The 20,064-nt window shown below is 45.4% G+C and overlaps 1 protein-coding gene across 17 annotated transcripts in view; it reads left to right on the top strand.

The window, feature by feature from the left end:
* Positions 1–20,064, top strand: part of SOX5 (SRY-box transcription factor 5) — an 876,032-nt gene that overhangs the window by 607,731 nt on the left and 248,237 nt on the right. The gene's annotated exons all lie outside the window — the stretch shown is intronic.

Below are 20,064 nucleotides of genomic sequence, written 5' to 3' on the forward strand. Positions count from 1 at the left end.
CTAAGCCCGCTTTCCCCGCAAACCCCATCCAGGCTCTTCTCACCAATCGTGAGAAGAGCCTCCTTATCTGTGATGGGCTAGGATTGCCAGTGTGGCTTTCCCCAAGAAATGGAACACAGTAGTAATAAAGAAAAAGCATTCCTGTTGGGCCGAGTTAAATCCTGTTCCTGCATTCCTGTTGGACCAAGTTAAATGATCAGAAAGCTGTTTCTCGGCTGTTGGGAAATGTTTCCAATGCGACATGACCCTATCTGATAATTTGGGGGGTGGAGGCATGTCAACCCTCCCAACGTTTTTCTTGTTGGCTTGGATAGGATTGGATCCAGCATTTTTTGGCTGCACAGACTTACCAGACACTGCTGGAGAGTTGCAATCAAGGCATCAAGTCTCAGCAAGCCCACAGTGTATTTATAAGTATACTGCTCTTGTACATGGAGGACCCATTTAGTTATTATGCCATTTGTATAGCACTTTAGAGTGGCGTTCCCAACCTTGGATCCTCAGATGTTGTTCGACCACAATTCCCATCATGCCCAACCTTTGGCCATTGTGGCTGGGGATGATGGGATTTGTAGTCCAGTATCAATTGCAGACCCAGCCTTGGGATCTCCTGCTTTAGAGTATTCAAATAACTTCACATATATTATTTTGTTGCAATCCTTACAGAAAATAATCTATTATTATCTTTACAATCCATATAGTAAGCGATTGCTCTTCTTACAATCCAGATAGGGATGTGAAGCTGAAAGAATGTGGTTTGTGTAAGGCTGTACAGCAAGTTCTTGGCTGTGGTGAAATTCAGACCAGAGATTTTCGGATTCATAGCTGTGTTCCTTTGCCATGATGTTACATCGGCTCTAAAATTAATTTTCAGCTGGTGCTCCCTGCATATATTTCTGTATTCTCGGACCACTGGGTTTTATTATTTATATTTGTTTATGGATTTTTATGAGAAACTCTAACTTGCCTTTCTCCATAAAACGAAATCAAGGCAGCTTACAAGGAGAGTGCATAACAGCTACAACACAACTATTTATATACTACTTTTCAACAAAAGTTTGCAACGTGGTTTCCATAGAAAAATAAATAAGATGTTTCCCTGGCCCCAAAGGGCTCACAGTCTAAAAAGAAACATATGCCAGATACCAAAAACAGCCACTGGAGGGATGCTGTGCTGGGGATGCATATGGTCTTCTGGGAATGGATAGTTTAGTGTTAAAGCACATGTTTTGCATGCAGAAGGCATATTTAAATTGTGGTGTCCAATACTGTCCACTATGGGTTGACACCTGTACCCAGCAACGCATCTTCCGTATAACGCAAGGTACCAACCCTGCCGCTGCTAACTTCTTTTCAAAATCTCAGTGATAATCCCATCCCCTGAGCCTAACTGGTATATTTGGTATTAGGAAGTTATTGTCTCTGAGATTTAACTGACCTCAACAAATTTTATGGGGTTTTTTTTGGCTTTTGGGGGGTTTGTTTTCTTTGTGTCATGTAGTTTGAGAGGCTGGCTTGACAGGCTGGCTTGTACCAGTTAGCAGTACCCCTGTTAACTGAGCAAAGAGACACCATTTGAAAGTGGTGATTCTCTTTATTTAGCAGGGGGAGAGCAACTGGCCCTATCCATCCCCAGCACAGAATCCCGGATGTGTGAGCACTGTAAGATATTCCCCTCAGGGGATGGAGCTGCTCTGGGAAGAGCAGAAGGTTCCAAGTTCCCTCCCTGGTGGCTTCTCCAAGATAGGGCTGAGAGAGATTCCTGCCTGCAACCTTGGAGAAGCCGCTGCCAGTCTTTGTAGACAATACTGAGCTAGACAGACCAATGGTCTGACTCAGTATATGGCAGCTTCCTATGTGCTTTTTGCACTATTGCCTTGTGTAATGCCATAGCTAGAGCTGCCTTGGCTAGAACAGGGGTTCCCAAACTTGGCTACTCTGATATTGTTGGACTACAACTTCCACCATCCCTAGCTGCAGTGGCCCAAGGCTGATGATGATGGGAGCTGTAGTCTAGCACATGGCTTCTCAACCTTGAGTCCCCTCCCCAGATGTTGTTGGACTTCAGCTCCCATAATTTCCAACACAAGGCCATTGGGGCTGAAGATTATGGGAGCTGAAGTCCAGTAGTATCTCGGGACCCAAGGTTGAAAATCCTTGGTCTAGAAGCATCTGAGGGGCAGTATCATCAACTCCTACATTCTTCCTTGTATTACTACTACTACTACTACTACTACAACGACTACTTATTTTAAAAATCCACATGTTAACCAAATAGCAACAGGTTGCCTCATATTTGATTTTAATTGTCTCAGGAAAGTGCCTGTAGTTTTATTGCTGCTGTTAAATAGCTTGGCCCATAAGTGTGTCTAGTCTATTTCAACTCCTGGCGCCCACAGACCCCTGTGGTTTTCTTTTGGTAGAATACAGGAAGAGTTTACCATTACCTCCTCCCATGCAGAATGAACTGATGCCTCTCAGCATCTTCCTATATTGCTTCTGCCCGATATCGGAGTTTCCCATAGTCTAGGGAAACATACCAGCGGGGATTCGAACTGGCAACCTTCTGCTTGTTAGTCAAGCATTTCCTCGCTGAGCCATAGTCCTGCATAAATGGGAGACTGTCTTGGAACCATGTGGAAGCTGCTCTAAGACAGTCAGTGTAAACCATCCAAGAAATACATGTTCTTTAGGAATTTATCATCATCATGTGCCCAGGTCCAGGTAACAGTCAGATCTAGCCCTCCTCCACCTGTAGAACAGTCAAACACCAGGCAGTCAAGCATTCTGGAAGCACAAAGAGATTGGCTAATTGCTTGTCACAGTGACGATTTCCCAGGACTGAGCAAATCTTGAAAGCAGTGGCATGTATTGACTCTCTGTGAATACCCAGATCTCATAGTCAGGGGGACTCTAGCTTGTGGAGTTAGCATCCCAGTCTGAACTTGCCAGCAGAACCCTCCTCCAGCCTGCAGATCTGGTAGCTGCCCTATATATTGCAGACTAAAATGTAATGCTGCCTTGCCCCATGCCTTCTTTCAACATTTCAAGAAGCATGAGGGGAGCAGCCTCATCTTCTCTCCTCGTGAGTCTTGCAGTCTTTGCATGAGGAGAAGTGCTCCTGGAAAAAATGGCTAAGGTCAGATAATTCCCAAAGAGCTGCTCCAGTAGTCACTGTGGAGGATCATGGAGGGATCTTGTTTCCCTGCTATAATCTGCCACCTGAAGCAACGGTCTCACCTTGCCTCATGACAGGGCCACCCCTGATGCTGCCTTATACTGAGTCAGACAATTGGTCCATCTAGCTTAGTATTGTCTACATCGGGGATTCTCAGCGTTGGGTCCCCAGATGTTATTGGACTTCAACTCCCATAATTCCCAGCTACAGTGGCCTTTGGCTGGGGATTAAGGGAGCTGAAGCCCAATAACGTCTGGGGACCCAACGTTGAGCATCCCTGGTATACATTGTCTGGCTGAGGCTCTCCAAGATTTCAGGCAGAGGTCTTTCCCAGCCCTACCTAGAGATGCTAAGGATTGAACCTGGGACCTTCTGCATTCAAAGTAGATGCTCTGCCCACTGAGCTACGGGCCTCTTCGACAATGACCGCAAAGTGACTTGTTCATATCCTGCCTGGTGCCCAGATAATTATTGCATTTGTTTCCCCACCCTTTCTCCAGGAACCTCTCAGTATGCCCTTTCTTTGTGTGGGACATCTCTGCATCTAGCCCCACATTTCACATATTTATTTGTGCAAGTGGAGCAGTGATAAATTCTGCCTTTGGGGGGCGAAGGGGGTCGGCCCAGATGGCCTTTGAATTCCTGTGTGCGATTTTAGACAAGTATGGCCATTTTTGCAAGACAATCAATGTGAGTGACTGTGGAGAAGGATGAGAAGTGTGTGTGTGGGAGGGGGGAGGTGAGAGAGAGAGCGAGAGAGAGAGAGATTGTTTTTCTAAGAATGCCTTTTTGCTACCGTGTGCTTGTACATATGGAAAGGCACAGCATGAAGCCAACGGTGCCAAAGGGAGAGAGAAAAGCATCCTTGTCCATTGAACTGACCTACTAAGGGGAACATTAGTACGCCATATGATCACCGCCTCATCCATGTGGAGAATGTGGAGTCATGAGCACTTTTGTTTGGCAGCCAAAAACGGCAGCTTCTGCTGTGGGAAGCTTGGGGGGGAAATGAAAAGATTCAGGCAAGATAACAATAAATTTTTTTACTGCTGGGTGGTGGAGGTGTTTAGGATGTGTTTTCTTTATATCTCCGTCCGCCCCTAATTGACGATGCTTTAAAATTGAATGACTAGCAGTCAAAACGTGTTTGCTTCAAGCTGAGAAGAAAAATGCCGGTGTCTGTGCTTCCAAACTGATTGCGCTTTGTACACAACTGACAGCCGCAGTCACTTTGAGTGACTGATAAGTGGGAAGCTCTGCCACTTATCAAGGAATGTGCGCCGAAAAGAAAAAGGACTCTGAGCCATTCAGATGCGCTGGCATGTTCAAAATAACATCTCACATCAGTCAGGCTCGCGAGGCACTAGGGAGACATTTCAAAATAAACTTTGTATCTATCTATCTCGCTATCTGGAGGCAAAGATTCAATTTAACAGACAAATCGCCGTGCAGCATTGCGCCGTTTCCCGAAAGGAGAACATCATTATAACCGTCACGGGTTTCTGCAAGATGACTGCGATTGTCTACAGGGTTGGAGAACCTTTGGCGGGTCAAGCCGCGCCCCCCACCCCACACACGCCAAACAACTTAATTTTGAAAATGTATAGGAAGCTGCCTTATACTGAGTCGGCCATTGGCCCATCTAGCTCAGTAGTGTCTACACTGACTGGCAGCAGTTACAGGAAGCATTCTTTCTTGGCTCTTTCTGGAAATGCCTGGGAGTGAACCTGAGACACCTTGTGCATGCAAACAGAAGCCTTATCGCCGATCTACAGCCCCTATCTTTCAGCAGACAGGGCTCATGTGTAGTCACCCATCCAAATACAAACCAGGGCAGAGCCTGCTTAGCAAAGGGGAGAATTCCGCAAGACCAGCTCGATTAAAAGTGGCAGTTCTGTAGCATCAGATAATGATGGCGACAAGGCTTTGTGGTATTCCTGGGGCATTCCATGGGCTTGGCTGTGGGTCAGAGTCTCTCCCATTGTGCTCTGCTGGCTTCTCCCTTGTTCGTTGGACTTGGGGCAAACCTGTTACAAAGCAAGAGGGTCCTCTATCCAACCTAGTGTTGTAGCGCCCTTCTTGCAAGGAGCTCAGGCAGGTCTTGGGGATGGACAATGCAGGCGGTCTCCGAGGGTGGCTGTTGGAATGGGGCACTGAGCTTGGTGGCTTGCCCTATGTTGAGTGTACTGCCATGAGCTTCCATCAGTTACCATGAGGAGCACAATGGGAGCATAGGTGCCCCTAATGCTCTTAGGCACCATAGATGCTCCTAATAATTGGGCCAACCCTGAACCCAAGGCATTGGCACTAGTCTCTCTCTGGTTTATCCTCTTAGAGATAGGGATGTGCACGGAACCGGCTGGCCTGGTTCGGTTCGAGTCCAGACTGGACTTGAATCTGACTGGACCAATTTGGGCCGGAACCCCTTAGAAACCCCCTCTTGCCGTTCAGTTCGGTCGGGGGGGGGTTCGCAAAGTTTTTTTTAAAAAAAATTTTTAACCTATAGCCCCATTGGAGGGCTTCCTCTAGGCTGCAAGTGGTGGTGGTGCTTGGGGCTTGGTAAGCTGGTGCGGTGGCCATGTTGCCCACCGCCGCACATGCGCAAATGGCCTCTGTGGGGGCCTCGCAAAGGCCATTTGCGCATGCGCAACAGCAGGCAACATGGCCACTGCGCCAGCTTACCAAGGCCCAAAAGGGCCAAAAAAGGGCTTAAAACAAGCCGTGGCGGTGATAAACGAGGCTGGTGGGAGGAGGGGGAACCTTCGTGGACCCCCCCCCGAAGCCTAGAGGAAGCCCCCCGAAGGGTCTAGAGGTTAAAAAAAAGGATTAAAAAAAACCTCTAAACTTGATTAACCTCCTGAACCGTGGGGGGGGGGTGTTCGGTCCAAGGTTGGACTGAACTGGAGGTGTGTGTGTTCGGTTCTATCCTGGAACTATTGACCTGAACCGGTTTGACATCGAACCTGAATCCCCAGCCAGTTCCGTGCACATCCCTACTTAGAGATGTGCAGAAAGCCCTATGAGAAATTTCATTTTTCTTATAGAAACTCATTTTGCTTTCCCTGAAAAGTCTCAGATGTTTTGTCTTGGGAGAAACCTTGAGATTTCCTTTGGATTTCTCTTCTTTGACATTTTGGTGGCTGTATATCATATTTTGTTACATTTCTTTTTTAATTTCATATGTGATGCCCTCGATATGCAGAAGTGCATGCCCTCCTCCAAAACTGTGAAACTCTTCTTGTAACATTTGATTAATATTTATTATATCATTATTGAACCTTTTATTTCTTATTAAACCTTTTGTTCTATCATGGAACTCAAGGGAGCATACATGGAGTTTCCAGGTGGTTAGACTGCTGGACTAGGACTGGGGAGACCCGAGCTCAAATCCCCATGAGACTTGCTGGGTGACTCTGGGCCAGTCACTTCTCTCTCAGCCTAACCTACTTCACAGGGTTGTTGTGAGGAGAAACTTAAGTATGTAGTACACTGCTCTAGGCTCCTTGGAGGAAGAGCAGGATATAAAATGTAAATCATCATCATCATCATCATCATCATCACCACCATCACCATCACCCGATTACAAAAAGCAACTTTACAGGGAACAGCCTATATTCTGCAACCATATCTATAATAACAGCAACAACATTGATAATAAAATTCAACCATCCCAGGTCCTTGGGAAGGACTCGATGTCTTGTTAAAACAAACCAGTCAATAACACCTGTCTGACTGTGTAAATAAATAATAATAATAAATCTAGGCTTCTTAGCTTCACCAAGGTAGCAACATCACATGCCCTTGGGTCATGCCCTGGGAGTACATAGGAACATAGGAAGCTGTTGTATACTGAGTCAGACCATTAATCTATCTAGCTCAGTATTGTCTACACAGACTGGCAGCAGTCTGTGTAGGCAGCAGTAGTTGGTGCTGAACAGAGCCTCGCCATCTATGTGGTGGTCCTTTTGTGTCACAAAATACTTCTCCAGTCAGTGGATCATTGCCTGGAGAAAAAAGTGCTCGTCAAGAATGGAGAACTTGACCATAGACAATGCCTTATTCTCACCACTTCCAGCATTGGCTTTGTAGAGCCATCTTGGTCTCAAGAACAAAAACCTAATTCCTAACAAAATACTAGGAGAAGCTCTCCACAGTGACTCATCAGAAATGTATTGGTACCACCTACTGAGTCATCAGCACTGCTGAGTGCATCATTGTGGGTTTCCCCTTACATAGCATTCCTCTAAAGATGGGTTGTGCCCATTGCTGCTCTGTTTATGAGATGTAATTGGATTAACAGTTGAGGTGGTAATGCCCGTCCGTCTATATGGAGGCTAATTGGAACAGCGTGAGGGTTGGGTTTCTTTTTCCTATGAGTTGTGTTGAGTTTTATTGTACATTTGCAGCTGTATCTGAGATCCTTTAAGCTTTGCAGAAATAGTAACAATACGGCATTATAATGCTTTGGATTCAGCATTATGCATATAGACAGTAGACTTTCGGATCTGAAAGTGAAGATGCTGCTTCAATTATTGATCTCATGTTGCCTGGAAAGGATTAGCTTTCTTCCACATGCATCCTTTTCAACAAGTCAGCTTTGGCCTGGTGCAGTCATTCAGCAGTCTCCATGTGACCACCAATGGAACTGTTATGGGCCACATCATAAAGGGGCTGCTACCATTTCTTGCAAGGACTAAAGCCTCCACACATGGTGCCCCATGGCTGCTATAATTTGTGTGATGGTAGCAAGTTAAAAAAATGTTGACACACGTTGCAGTGGCTGTACGTTTACCGCTACATGGAGGTGCACACTCTTTTAATGGCTTGGCAACACAATTCCATGCATGCCTTTCAGAACGATGTTCTATTGCGTTCAATGGAACTTGCTCCCAGGGAAGTGTTTATAGCAGGGCTTCCCAACTGGTGGTACTCCAGATGTTGCTGAACTACATACAACTCCCATCAACCCTTCCATAATAAATGTTAACTGGGGATAAGGGGAGTTGTCATTCAGCAACATATGGAGGCTATTCTCACGACCTCCCATAAGCGGGCTAACGGAGCTCAGCCCGCTTCCCTGCAGTCGTGTACTACAATGGGAGCCACATGGCAAACCTCCCAAAGTGGTTTGCCAGCATGGTGTAGTGGTTAGAGTGCTGGACTAGGACTGGGGAGACCCGGGTTCAAATCCCCATTCAGCCATGAGACTTGCTGGGTGACTCTGGGCCAGTCACTTCTCTCTCAGCCTAACCTACTTCTCAGGGTTGTTGTGAGGAGAAACCTAAGTATGTCGTACTGGGCTCCTTGGAGGAAGAGTGGGGATATATATATAAAAAACACCCCTCCCCTTAAACTAGGCTCGCTCCGCTAACCCTGTTTTGGTGATTGTGAGTCACTGTGGTGACTCATGAGGAGACCCCCCCCCACTGGGAGGCTGCAGCAAGCCTCCCAGCCTCAGGCGTCTCCCTAGAATGCCCTGCGCACTTGCATGGGACATCGTGGGACCTCTGGAGGCCAGGCAACCCCTGATACCCGCCTCCCCTACCGGCTCTGTGATGGAGCCAGTAATCGTGTGGGCAGCTGACCCAGCTGCCCAGGGATGGCTCCCCTGCTCATGTGTAGGGAGAGCTGGCTAAGCCTGCTATCCCTGCGAACCACCTCGAGGTGCTTTGCTTTGCTTGTGTGAAGCACCTCATGGAGGACCACAGGTTGGGAACCCCTGGTTTACAGGACGGCTGTCTGAGTGTCCGAAACAGGCACTGAACTGCAATAAGCTAAACCGGGCTTCCCAGACTTGGTCCCCCCAGGTGTTGTTGGTTTTTGTTCTTGAGACCAAGACGGCTCTTCAAAGCCAATGCTGGAAGTGGTGAGAATAAGGCATTGTCTATGGTCAAGTTCTCCATTCTTGACGAGCACTTTTTTCTCCAGGCAATGATCCACTGACTGGAGAAGTATTTTGTGTTTTTTATATATATACAACACTTCTCCAGGTGTTGTTGGACTCCAGCTCCCATCATCCCCAGCCCCAATGGCCTTTGACCATTGTGGCTGGGGATGATGTGAGTTGTGCCATCACCCAACATCTGAGGGCCCAAGGTTGGGAACCACTGTGCTAAACCATTGGTGGGGAAGATATAAGCCATCTATTTCTGGAGCAGCTTTTGTGCCCTCCATGGACACTGGAATATATTTCTAAGATTTCCAGCTTTTTAAACTTTTCTAATCCTCATGGGTTTAACATACTTTCAAATTCTTTACAACCATATCTGAAAATGTGGCAGCAAAAAAATTCTAAAACAAACTCTACTGAAGGAGGCCAGGCTTGGGAGCCTCTTGAGGCCTGAGAAATAAATGTAAGGATTGTGAAAGCTAAACAGATTCTGGAGTTCCTTAGGCCTCCTCCAGGGACTGAGTATCGGTAGCTTCTGCCCTTGGACCTAAGACTCCAGAACCCAGAATCTCTGGCAACAGTGTTGGATATATTGTATTTTTACAAAGGGTTTCCCTACAGCTATTAGAATTCTCAATTTTCCCTCACGTTTATTTGCAAAAAGTCTGGAATAACTTACTCCAAAGTAATTTGATTGCTGCCAGTGGGAATACTTTAGTGTAAGTAGGTTGTGGATTGCAGCTTAGGGAGAGAGAGAGAGAGAGTGTGTGTGTGTGCGCGCGCGTGTGACTGCTCCAGGTCCCATTGTTTGGGGCAGGTTTTTCTTCTCTACCGATTGTCTGCTTTTCGTTTTTGTTGTGCATAGCAGGTGTTTCTTTCACTACACCAAAGCTGGCAACACAAGGGCTTCCTTTGTGGTGGTTCCTTGGAGACTTTTGATTAAACTCTTCTTTGTGGTAGCTGTGCCAAGTTGCACAGAGAATCTGTGTGTACACAAATGCCTTCCATTTCTTCATTCAGCCTCCTTGCTCAAGTCTCTCTCTCTCCTTCTTCCCTACATTCGCTGTGCCTCTTGCTAACTGAAGCTGCAGGCAGGCACCATGGCTTCTAGACCTCAGCCAGGCTGCCAGTCTACTCCCTTGATTCTTACGATTTTAGTTCTTTAAAACTGGATTTCTGTTTTGTAGTTAGAAATAAGATATTTACAAGGTGGTTCCAATGCCTGCTCTATAAGATTAACGCGAAGATTTAAGACAAATTGTGTTATTGAAAATGGATGTAACATATAAGGACTGAGCAAAACGAGGAGGCCGTTTTTGTGGAAATTTTAATGTCAAAAGTTGCCCCTTTTTTCTTTTTTTGGGGGTGGGGGTGGACATGGGGGGGTGGGGGCAGTCGGATAGCTGTGATTGCAATGGAAGTGAACCCCTATTCAGGAAGCTTTGCTCTGAATGGCTTTGTTGGTTCTCCGTGACATTATCTGTTCACTATATGGTTTCTGATTGGCTAGTGTCTGCCATGTGACCAGTCCACGATGGCCTGTCTGCATTTGCCCTCGATGGCTTCAGCACACAGTCAACTCAGACTGGCTACGACACATTGAGATGTCATCGCAACACAATGTCGCAGATGTTATAAACAAAATTGTATTAGTTACCGCAGACAATCTGATTAAATGGTAGAGTTGTTGTCAAATTGGGCCAAGGAGAATTAGGGCAAGGAAGAAAGATAATGGCACTGAGAAGTGGCAACAGCTGGCAGGGGGCAATAGGGCCCTGGAAGGCATCAAATAATGATTGTTTTGAGGTGGTGTGGAGGGCAATTTCATTCTCTCCTTGAAAAAACTGAATTTGCCACCCCCGTGAAGAGTTGCAATACTGTAGTTGTCTTGACCTTTTTCTGCATCTTCAGGTCTTCTCCCCATTTGTAGCTATCTGCTAAACCATTGGTCGTGATGTTATAATGCTTCCCATATTTTGTTGTGCAAGTAGAACCCATTTTTGTGCCTATGTTTTTAGTCTGAATTAGTCTTCAAGGACACCATTCTTTCTCTTGGCTGCCACTCACGTCAACTGATAGTAAGGATGTTTGGAGATCAGCTCCTTGTATTAGAAAATGCAATTTTGGGACTAGCTAACTGCTTCTACATTTCTGACAAAGGCAGCTGGACTAGGACCGGGAGACACGAGTTCCAATCCTCATTTAGCCGCGAGACTTGCTGGGTGACTCTGGGCCAGTCACTTCTCTCTCAGCCTAACCTACTTCACAGGGTTGTTGTGAGAAGAAACTCAAGTATGTAGTACACCACTCTGGGCTCTCTGGAGGAAGAGCGGGATATAAATGTACTTACTTACTTACTTACTAATTAATTATTAATTAATCAATCAATCATTGTCCCTTATTGGCCTTTCACTTTTCTTTCTCCTTGCCATGCAGTTCCTTCTGTGTGTGGGATCAATTTGAACCAGGTTGTAAACAAGTCCAGCTTGCAACCATTTCCTTGATCACAGCTGTTGTTGTTGTTGTTGTTGTTATTTTTACATTTATATCCCGCTTTTCCTCCAAGGAGCCCAGAGCAGTGTACTACATACTTGAGTTTCTCTTTCACAACAACCCTGTGAAGTAGGTTTGGCTGAGAGAGAAGTGACTGGCCCAGGGTCACCCAGCTAGTTTGATGGCTGAATGGGGATTCGAACTCAGGTCTCCCCGGCCCTAGTCCAGCACTCTAACTACTACACCACACTGGCAGTTGGAGACAGGGCTCCAAGTGCCCCCTCCCCCCGTGCACACTCCTAGCCCTCTTTCCCTTTTTTAAAATTGGGGGACAGGAGGGCATCTTGGTGCTGGCACCCAGTAAGCTGCTACTTGAGGCAACCCACCCATTTTGCCTCATGGAAGGGCTGCCCCTGGTTACCATGAACATAGAAATGCCTGAACACAGTGGCTGACATGATCTGCAGCCCTTTGGCAATGAAGGAGGTCCACCAGTCCTCAAGAAGCCTTCAGTGTTCCTGTGCTGAGGCTTCTTTGTGCAGTGGTTTGAGCTCCGAAGGGGAGTAACGAGTGATTTTTGTGTCTCTCCCCTCCCTCCTAAAGACCTTTTCACGTGTGTACATCTGTTCCTGAAAACATGAAAATCACTCCCCACTCCACACCTGGACCACTGCGCAAAGAAGCCTTCAAAGCAGGGATGCCAAAGGCTTCTTGCAGACCTCCTTCCATCCCTGGACGGTCATGTATCATTCCAGCCAGAATCTATGTTCAGGCTAGCTCAGATTAAGACTTCTCCATGCGATCACCCATGTGGCAGGGATTTGTGGCAATCTTAAACACAAAACATACAAACAAACCCAAACCTTCAGCTGGTTTGCATCTGTCAACCAGCCCATAATATCTCTGACCACAGCAGGAGGTCAATCCCGCCCCCCCAAAGAAACAAGCCAGCTTCTCCTGCAAGTAGCTTTTGTGGCTTAGATGTCCTTCTCTTCTTCTTTCCCTTCTCTCTTGCTGTGCTTTCCCCAGTCATATTATCAGCACCTCATGTGGTGCTGGGATTAGCCATCACTGGCGATGAAGGGGAACTGGTTGGTGGTGGAGCCCCAGAAACTTATCAAGCCTATACATGGATTTGGCTAGACCGGGAAGCCACATGAGTGACACTTGAAGCCCACCTGCCCTGAAAAGCAGCTTCACGACTGTGCTCTGCTTTGAGGAGGTTTTTGCATTTGAAAGGCCGATTTTCCTCATGTTGGGACTGTCTCTCAATGAAAATGTCAAAACCAAGGAAGGATAAATGCCTGGTTACAGTAAAATGAGAAAAGAAAATGCTCTGAAATTATCTGTCAGGCTCTGTGTTTTCTGAGCTCTTGCATTAGCAGGGGACCAAGTCACGGTGTGTTGACACATCCTAATGTGCAATGACATAATACCTGGAAAATGGAGACAGCAAAGAGGCACAAACTTATCTGAGTTTTCACAGGAAAAGAAGGGATTTAACGGTACTGGTTAAAATATGGATTTGTTTTTTTGTGGGGTGGAAACTGCACTTACCCAAGTTCAATGGAGATAAACCTACTCAGATCTAATTATCTTCAGTCCTTGTGAAAAATGGACCTTAAGATTCTGAGCTTATTTGTCCAAATCCCCCTTTCCCCCCTCGAAATACAGATTAGGGTAGGAAGTTTGGTCCTTATCTCTAAGGTTCTTACAGCTTCAGAAGGTAAGTGAAATGCTTATATGAAGGACACTTCCTTGAACTCCTGATTGGTCTTCACCTAGATTATGGAAGAAAGCTTCAGCAATATGGATTTCCCACAATGCCCCGCTTCCTTCATTTTATATGTCTCAGTATGCCTAAGAAACTTAATCTTTTTATTCCCCCTACCCTCCAGCCTTATGGATTTCAGCTCTCAACTTGAATATGTTCTCCTATCATTTCTTTGCCTCTTTGCTGTTTGCTCATTTTAGTAGCCTGGCATTTCCTTGCATGTCACCCTATATAAAAGTTCATAAAATAAGCATAGAGCTGACAAAGAAAATGATGTGATTCAAAATTTGTTGCATTTTCAGCATCTTTATCCAGGCCCCCTGGCCTTCAGGTGAGGTCTCATGATATACTTGATGTTTGGGACTCTGGGTGCCTCTTTCTTTCTTTGTCTAGTCCTTTTCTCCTTGTTAGAAACATAGGAGTCAGACCATTGGTCCATCTAGCTCAGTATGTCTACACAGACTGCCAGCAACTTACATAGGAACATAGGAAGCTGCCATATACTGAGTCAGACCATTGGTCTATCTAGCTCAGTATTGTCTTCACAGACTGGCAGTGGCTTCTCCAAGGTTGCAGGCAGGAATCTCTCTCAGCCGTATCTTGGAGAAGCCAGGGAGGGAACTTGGAACCAAGATGCTCTTTCCAGAGCGGGTCCATCCCCTAAGGGGAATATCTTACAGTGCTCACACTTCTAGTCTCCGTTTCATATGCAACCAGGGCGGACCCTGCTTAGCTAAGGGGACAAGTCATGCTTGCTACCACAAGACCAGCTCTCCTCTCTCAACCTGCTCTCGTCTCCAGCTCTCCAAAGAAACTTCTCCAAGGTTGCAGACATGTGTCTCTCTCAGCCATATCTCGGAGATGCCAGGGAGGGAACTTGGTACCTTTTGCATGCAAGCATGCAGATGCTCTTCCCAGAGCGGCCCCATCTACTGTGGGGAATATCCACTATCGAGAATATGGCAGACCCTGCTTATGAAAGGGGACAAGTCATGCTTGCTACCATGCATGGCACTTCTGACATCAGCACCAACACCACACCAGCCCTCATGCTCATCCCTGTACTCCTGAAACATGGGTGCTCTTGTGCAATAGTGCAAATACTTTCAGAGCTTGCTCGGGCTCCAGAAACACTCTGTTAGAACAGAAGCATGTTGCTTGACCTTCAGCAATGTGTGTCTCCTCTAAGAGAGCAGTTCTGATGTGCGGGTGAGCTCCAGAAGTATTTGTGCTCTTGTGCAAGAGTACCCGCTTTTCAGAAGCATGGGCACAAGCGTGGGATGTACCTTAGAAGTACCTCCCCCACTTCTAAGGCAGGATGTCAGCTGTTATTTGTAGTGTTTGTTGCTATTTTAGATTTTTCTTCTTCTTCTTTTTCATATATATATGTTTAATTATTTTTTTTTGACATTTTGTATTTTACAATGTCTTTCCCAGTTTACCCCACCCCTGAGCCCAACTTCCCCTTCCCCTTTCAGCACTGGTTGGGGGGAGATGAGAAAAGAAAGGAGAGATGGAAAGAGTAAGAGGGAGAAAGAAAGCAGAAGGGGAGGGAGGGAAGAGGAGAAGGGATACTCACCATTGCACTAGTAGGTATGAGTAGATCAGAGGGGTTTCTATTCTAAGAATAGTTTCTATTCTAAGCTTCTTTAAAGCATCCCTGAAAATGCCTTTATATGGAAGGGTGGGCTATAAATGGAGTGAGATACCACAACTGTGTTTTTTCTTTTCAAAATATGACTTTATTTATAGATTTCAGGCTCTACATAGCAAGTCCTACAAATTTCTGTATACAAAAATTATAATCCCATATACACTAAAATAATTTCAGTATTGAACCAGGAATATGCATTGAAATAATTCCAGCGTTGAGCCTACATTAAAATAATTTCAATATTGAACCTGGAAGTTCTAAATTAATTCTTTATTTTTCTAAATGCTTCTCTTCACATTTGCTGACATTGTTTTGCTCTGTTATTCCAAATCCATTCCCATGGATATGAAATGAATTTATCAGTTTATTTCTTCATACTACAAATATGACTTTATCCTTATTCATTTATATCAACCCACGTCTGTGAATCTTTGATGATGAAAACGTGCATGAATTTGTACGTTTGTGTTTGTGCTGTGCAATTTCTGCATATTTTAGATCATGGGTGCGTATAACGCTCCAAGGAAGGAAGAAGCGGGAAGTGACAATAAATTGTACATAGTTGGCATGGAACCTCACCAGTCTGTTGGCTGCCAACACTCATGATTTTATGACGTTCTCGCATGCAAATCTCACACTAATGTGCTATTATTCTTAAAATCTCCTGCTGCCGAAATAATGAAAACTGCTTGTTGAAGTGTAACTTTCTAGCTTCCATTGTTGAGAGAAAGAGAGAGGGAAGAAATCCTAAAAGATATTTCCTGAATACAATATGGAGGACTGGAAACCAAAATCTAAATTTAAAAATATTCTATGCTTTTTTGGACTATTAAAAACAGTCTGCATAAGTTTCAAGCCAATCGCACTAAATGTTGTTTTCCTGACTCATGGATAATAAACACTAAGAGGTTGGCAATACTGAACAAGAGTGTTGGCATTAAAATAATTTGCAGCCAGTGGAGTTACATCACTAGATAATTTGGCTTAATCTGTGTGACGGGAACAGAAGGTAAACAACCCGCAAAAACAATTCTTCAAAAAGGAGAGGAATTCAGACACTGGTGTTGCATAAAACACCACTATAGAGGAGAAAATGAATAATATAGCTTCATGTTTCATATTCTTCATCCTTATTTTGATTTATATAGAGCCTAAACATGTACTTGTTTCTTTACATTTGCATGTTGCATCTTCTTTTTTTGCCTTGAGCTTTAAACATATTCATTTAAAACATTTTTACTCTTCCTTTCAATAAAATACTTTCAATATACAAATTTTTGCTTAAGATACAAACCGGCAAGAAATCCCACTGTTCTCATGCACTTCCCATTCATAACAATGGGGTTTTCAAGAGACCGACTCGCTGGAATGGGTCCTAAAAATATGGACATTATGTAATGCATGGGTTAGGCAGCTTATTGAGTTTATTTGATAGATTTTCATTCTGTCTTTTCAGCACGCAAAAGCTTTCCTTTCTGAGTGGAGTAGCCATGAGGGGGAGACAGGCAATAAGAATTTGGACTTCAGTGGGAGAAATGGGTTGAAGCCCCCCTTCCCCTCTTGTGGTCTAATCTGGATGGGGAGCCATGCATTTATAGGTGTATATAAAAAATATAAATATATGAAAAACGATAGGTGTCACATTTAATTTGGCCCTCAGTCTGCACAAACTGACCATGTGAAGACGGTTATTGAGTGTTGACTAGGGCTGTGCAGTTGTGTTGGTCTGACAGACATGTTGGACCGACATGTCCTCTGTCGGGCATTGTTAGAGGGAGTTCTGTTGTGACCACAGGGAGCCTCTGACAGATTGCAAGCCCCCCTGCTGCCGAGTGGCTCTCCTTGGATTCCCACATGTCTGTCAGACCTGCCTTGCCCTAACTTGTTCTCTCCTACACTCTCCTCTTCCCTGTCCTTTCCCTGGGACCCAGGTGGAGGCAGGAGGCCCATTAATGTTACATTCAACACTCATACAACAAGTGTACAGTGTACACAGGTACATATCTCTACACAGGCACAGTAGTCATTCACAGTTTATGCTGAATGTAGATGCAGAAGAACACTTCCTACCTGTACCATGCATTTGAAGAGAGGATTGCTGGTCTAAGAGAGGAGAGCTGGTCTTGTGGTAGCAAGCATGATTTGTCTCCTTAGCTAAGCAGGGTCCACCCTGGTTGCATTTGAAAGAGAGACTAGAAGTATGAGCACTGGAAGAGATTCCCCTTAGGGGATGGAGCCTCTCTGAGAAGAGCAGAAGATTCCAAATTCCATCCCTGGCTTCTCCAAGATAGGGCTGAGAGAGATTCCTGCCTGCAACCTTGGAGAAGCTGCTGCCAATCTGTGTAGACAATACTGAGCTAGATAGACCAATGGTCTGACTCAGTATACGGCAGCTCCCAATGTTCCTAAGAGCCAGTATCCAGGTTCACTTTAAAAATGAACCCAGGTACAGTCATTCACACAAACATGTGTACAAGTGTACAGACATCTATATACTCATATGGTATAATGTCTGACTCAGACTTGGCTCTGTGATGTCCTCTTCATTCTGTGTAGGAAGCACTCAGACAGACCTTCCAGGTCTCCAACCAGCCCTAACCCAGCATACCCAACTCAACAGTTGGGAGAGGTTGACATGACTCCTCCTCACAAGCTCACTGTCGGGCCAGATTGCATCAGATTGGAACTCAACATTTGTGTGTTTACAATTAAGCCTTTATTTCAGGTTAGCTTAAACAGCTGCTCATGTTGTGGTATACCATATTGTGGTATACAATATGTGCAGTTCCTCATATTGTCTGTCCAACAATAAACCAGACATGCCTATACATGATATGGGCCTGCAGGTTTCAATAATGTGGCTCCATGTGTTTTTGTGTCTGGCCAGACATCATCTTCACCCTCTTTATATGTGACCTACCAATGAGGTGCAAAAAGGAGAAGGCTTCACCTGTCCATAGCAGGAAGAATGCAACAGGCCAAGTCAATGGATTGCAGCTGCAATGCAATATATAGCTCCCAATGTATTTTGAATATCTTTGTCAGGGAAAATTGTTCAACAATTACATAGGCACAAAGCTGTATCTCCTTCTCTATCATTCTGTTGGTCAGACACACAGCTGCTCTATCAAACTGACTGGGGAATATTTTTTACATTGCAACTGCACTTCTGGGCTTTTGCCTTTTTCTGCCAGTGACAAGGTGGCTGAGGGGAATCATCTCGATGAGTATTCTTGGGATTTGTACACTGGTTTCAGTATTGCTGATGCCGCAGACAAGCCAAAAAGTGTACTTTGGAATCTCCCGCAAAACTGATGGCCAACGTTTGCGGCAAGTCAAGTCCCAAACCAGGAAGCGTGCCATTGTAGTGTGCTTTTCAACTCGTACGCATCCCCCTGTGCCTTGATGTGGTTTGCCCTCTCATCTACTGCTCAAGGAACCTTGCAGGAGTGCAGCACAGGAGGAATACCAGCCTGACTAGGTCGACCGTTCTTCATGCTCTAATCCAAGAGCAGCACCCCACCCTCCTCGAGCCATGGCACAGTGGTAGAGCATGTGTTTTGCAAGCAGAATAAATATCCCAGGTTCATTTCCTGGCATCCACGGTTAAAAGGAGCCGACACAACAGGGATTGAAAGGATCTCTCGTTGAGACCTTGCAGAGCTTTTGCTAGTCACAGTAGACAATACCGGAACAGATGGACCAATGGTCTGGTGATCAGGAACGCATGTGCTTCTGCCACTATTGGCACCCATATTATAGACTGGCCACTCATGTTCTATGGCTGCGTCAAAAGGCAATGCTGAAGCCTAACTCTGCTCATGCATTGCTCTGATATTGTAATAGTTTTCAAGCACAGACGTGCCACCCAAATCCCTTGTGTCCTTGCCCTCTCTGCAGAGCTTCCCTCTTCTCCTATTTAGGGAGATCCCATCGCTCGGTGGCAAAGCATGTTTTCTGCACGCGAAACGCCCAAGGTTCAATCCCCAGAAAAGGCTGGGGGAAACTACTCTCTGAAGCCCTGGAAAGTGTGCCAGTCAGCAGAAGCCATGCAAAGCTAATTGGACATGATCTGGCAATGTGACGTTGCTGCTAGAAAAGTCAATGCTGTCTGGGGCTGCATTAACAGAGGCATAAGTAAGGCCCCATTTCTGGCATCTCCACTTTGAAGGATAGTGAGCTGACAGTTTTAACTGAGAATTATGGACTAGAATTTGGGGTTGAGGCAGGGGTGAGATGGAGTCCACCATTCCTTCCCAAGTGTATGTTTGATCTCTCCCCCCTCCCTTCCTTCACAGGTTCACAGCTGTGATGCTCCTCTCAGACATTTCCCCCCTGAAATCCCCTCAGAACTATGCTACGTCATGATGATGCAGCATCAAGGTGGGATGGGACAAAACAGCTGCTGGCTCAGGGTCCCTTTGATTTCTCTTTGATTTACCCCCTGATGTTTCTCGAAATTTTCCAAAATGCCCCTCACATTTCACCACCTGCACGTGGGGCAGAAAAGTGTGTGTGTGTGTGTGTGTGTGTGTGTGTGTGTGTGTGTGTGTGTGTGTGTTTGTTCTCCCTAGGTGAGAGAGACATTTGCCTGGGAGAATGCTTCCATTTGCTTCCAATCTGAATACTGGTACCATTAGAGCAACCATTTTCTTAGTTTAGTAGAGTATACCTTTATAAATTTACATATAAATGGGAGTTGGCTTGGGTTCTCTTTGAACAGTGAAGCTTTTTGCCTACAGTTTCTCATAAGAGCAGCCCTGCTGGGTCAGGCGCAAGGCCCATCCAGTCCAGCATCCTGCTTCACACAGTGGCCCACCAGATGCCTCTGAGAAGTCCACAGGCAAGAGGTGAGGGCATGCCCTCTCTCCTGCTGTTGCTCCCCTGCATCTGGTATTAGAGGCATTGTGTGAGAAAGGAATTCCTTTTGTCGATCCTAAATTTCTTGGCAATCAGTTTCATGGGATGACCCTAGTCCTAGTGTTATGCGAGAGAGAGAAAAAACTTTTCTCTGTCAACTAGTTTCCCCTCAGTCATCTTTTTTATGAACTAAAAGGCCCCAGCTGTTGTCACCT

The sequence above is a fragment of the Hemicordylus capensis genome, chromosome 5, assembly GCF_027244095.1.
Source record: "Hemicordylus capensis ecotype Gifberg chromosome 5, rHemCap1.1.pri, whole genome shotgun sequence".
Lineage (NCBI taxonomy): Eukaryota > Metazoa > Chordata > Lepidosauria > Squamata > Cordylidae > Hemicordylus > Hemicordylus capensis.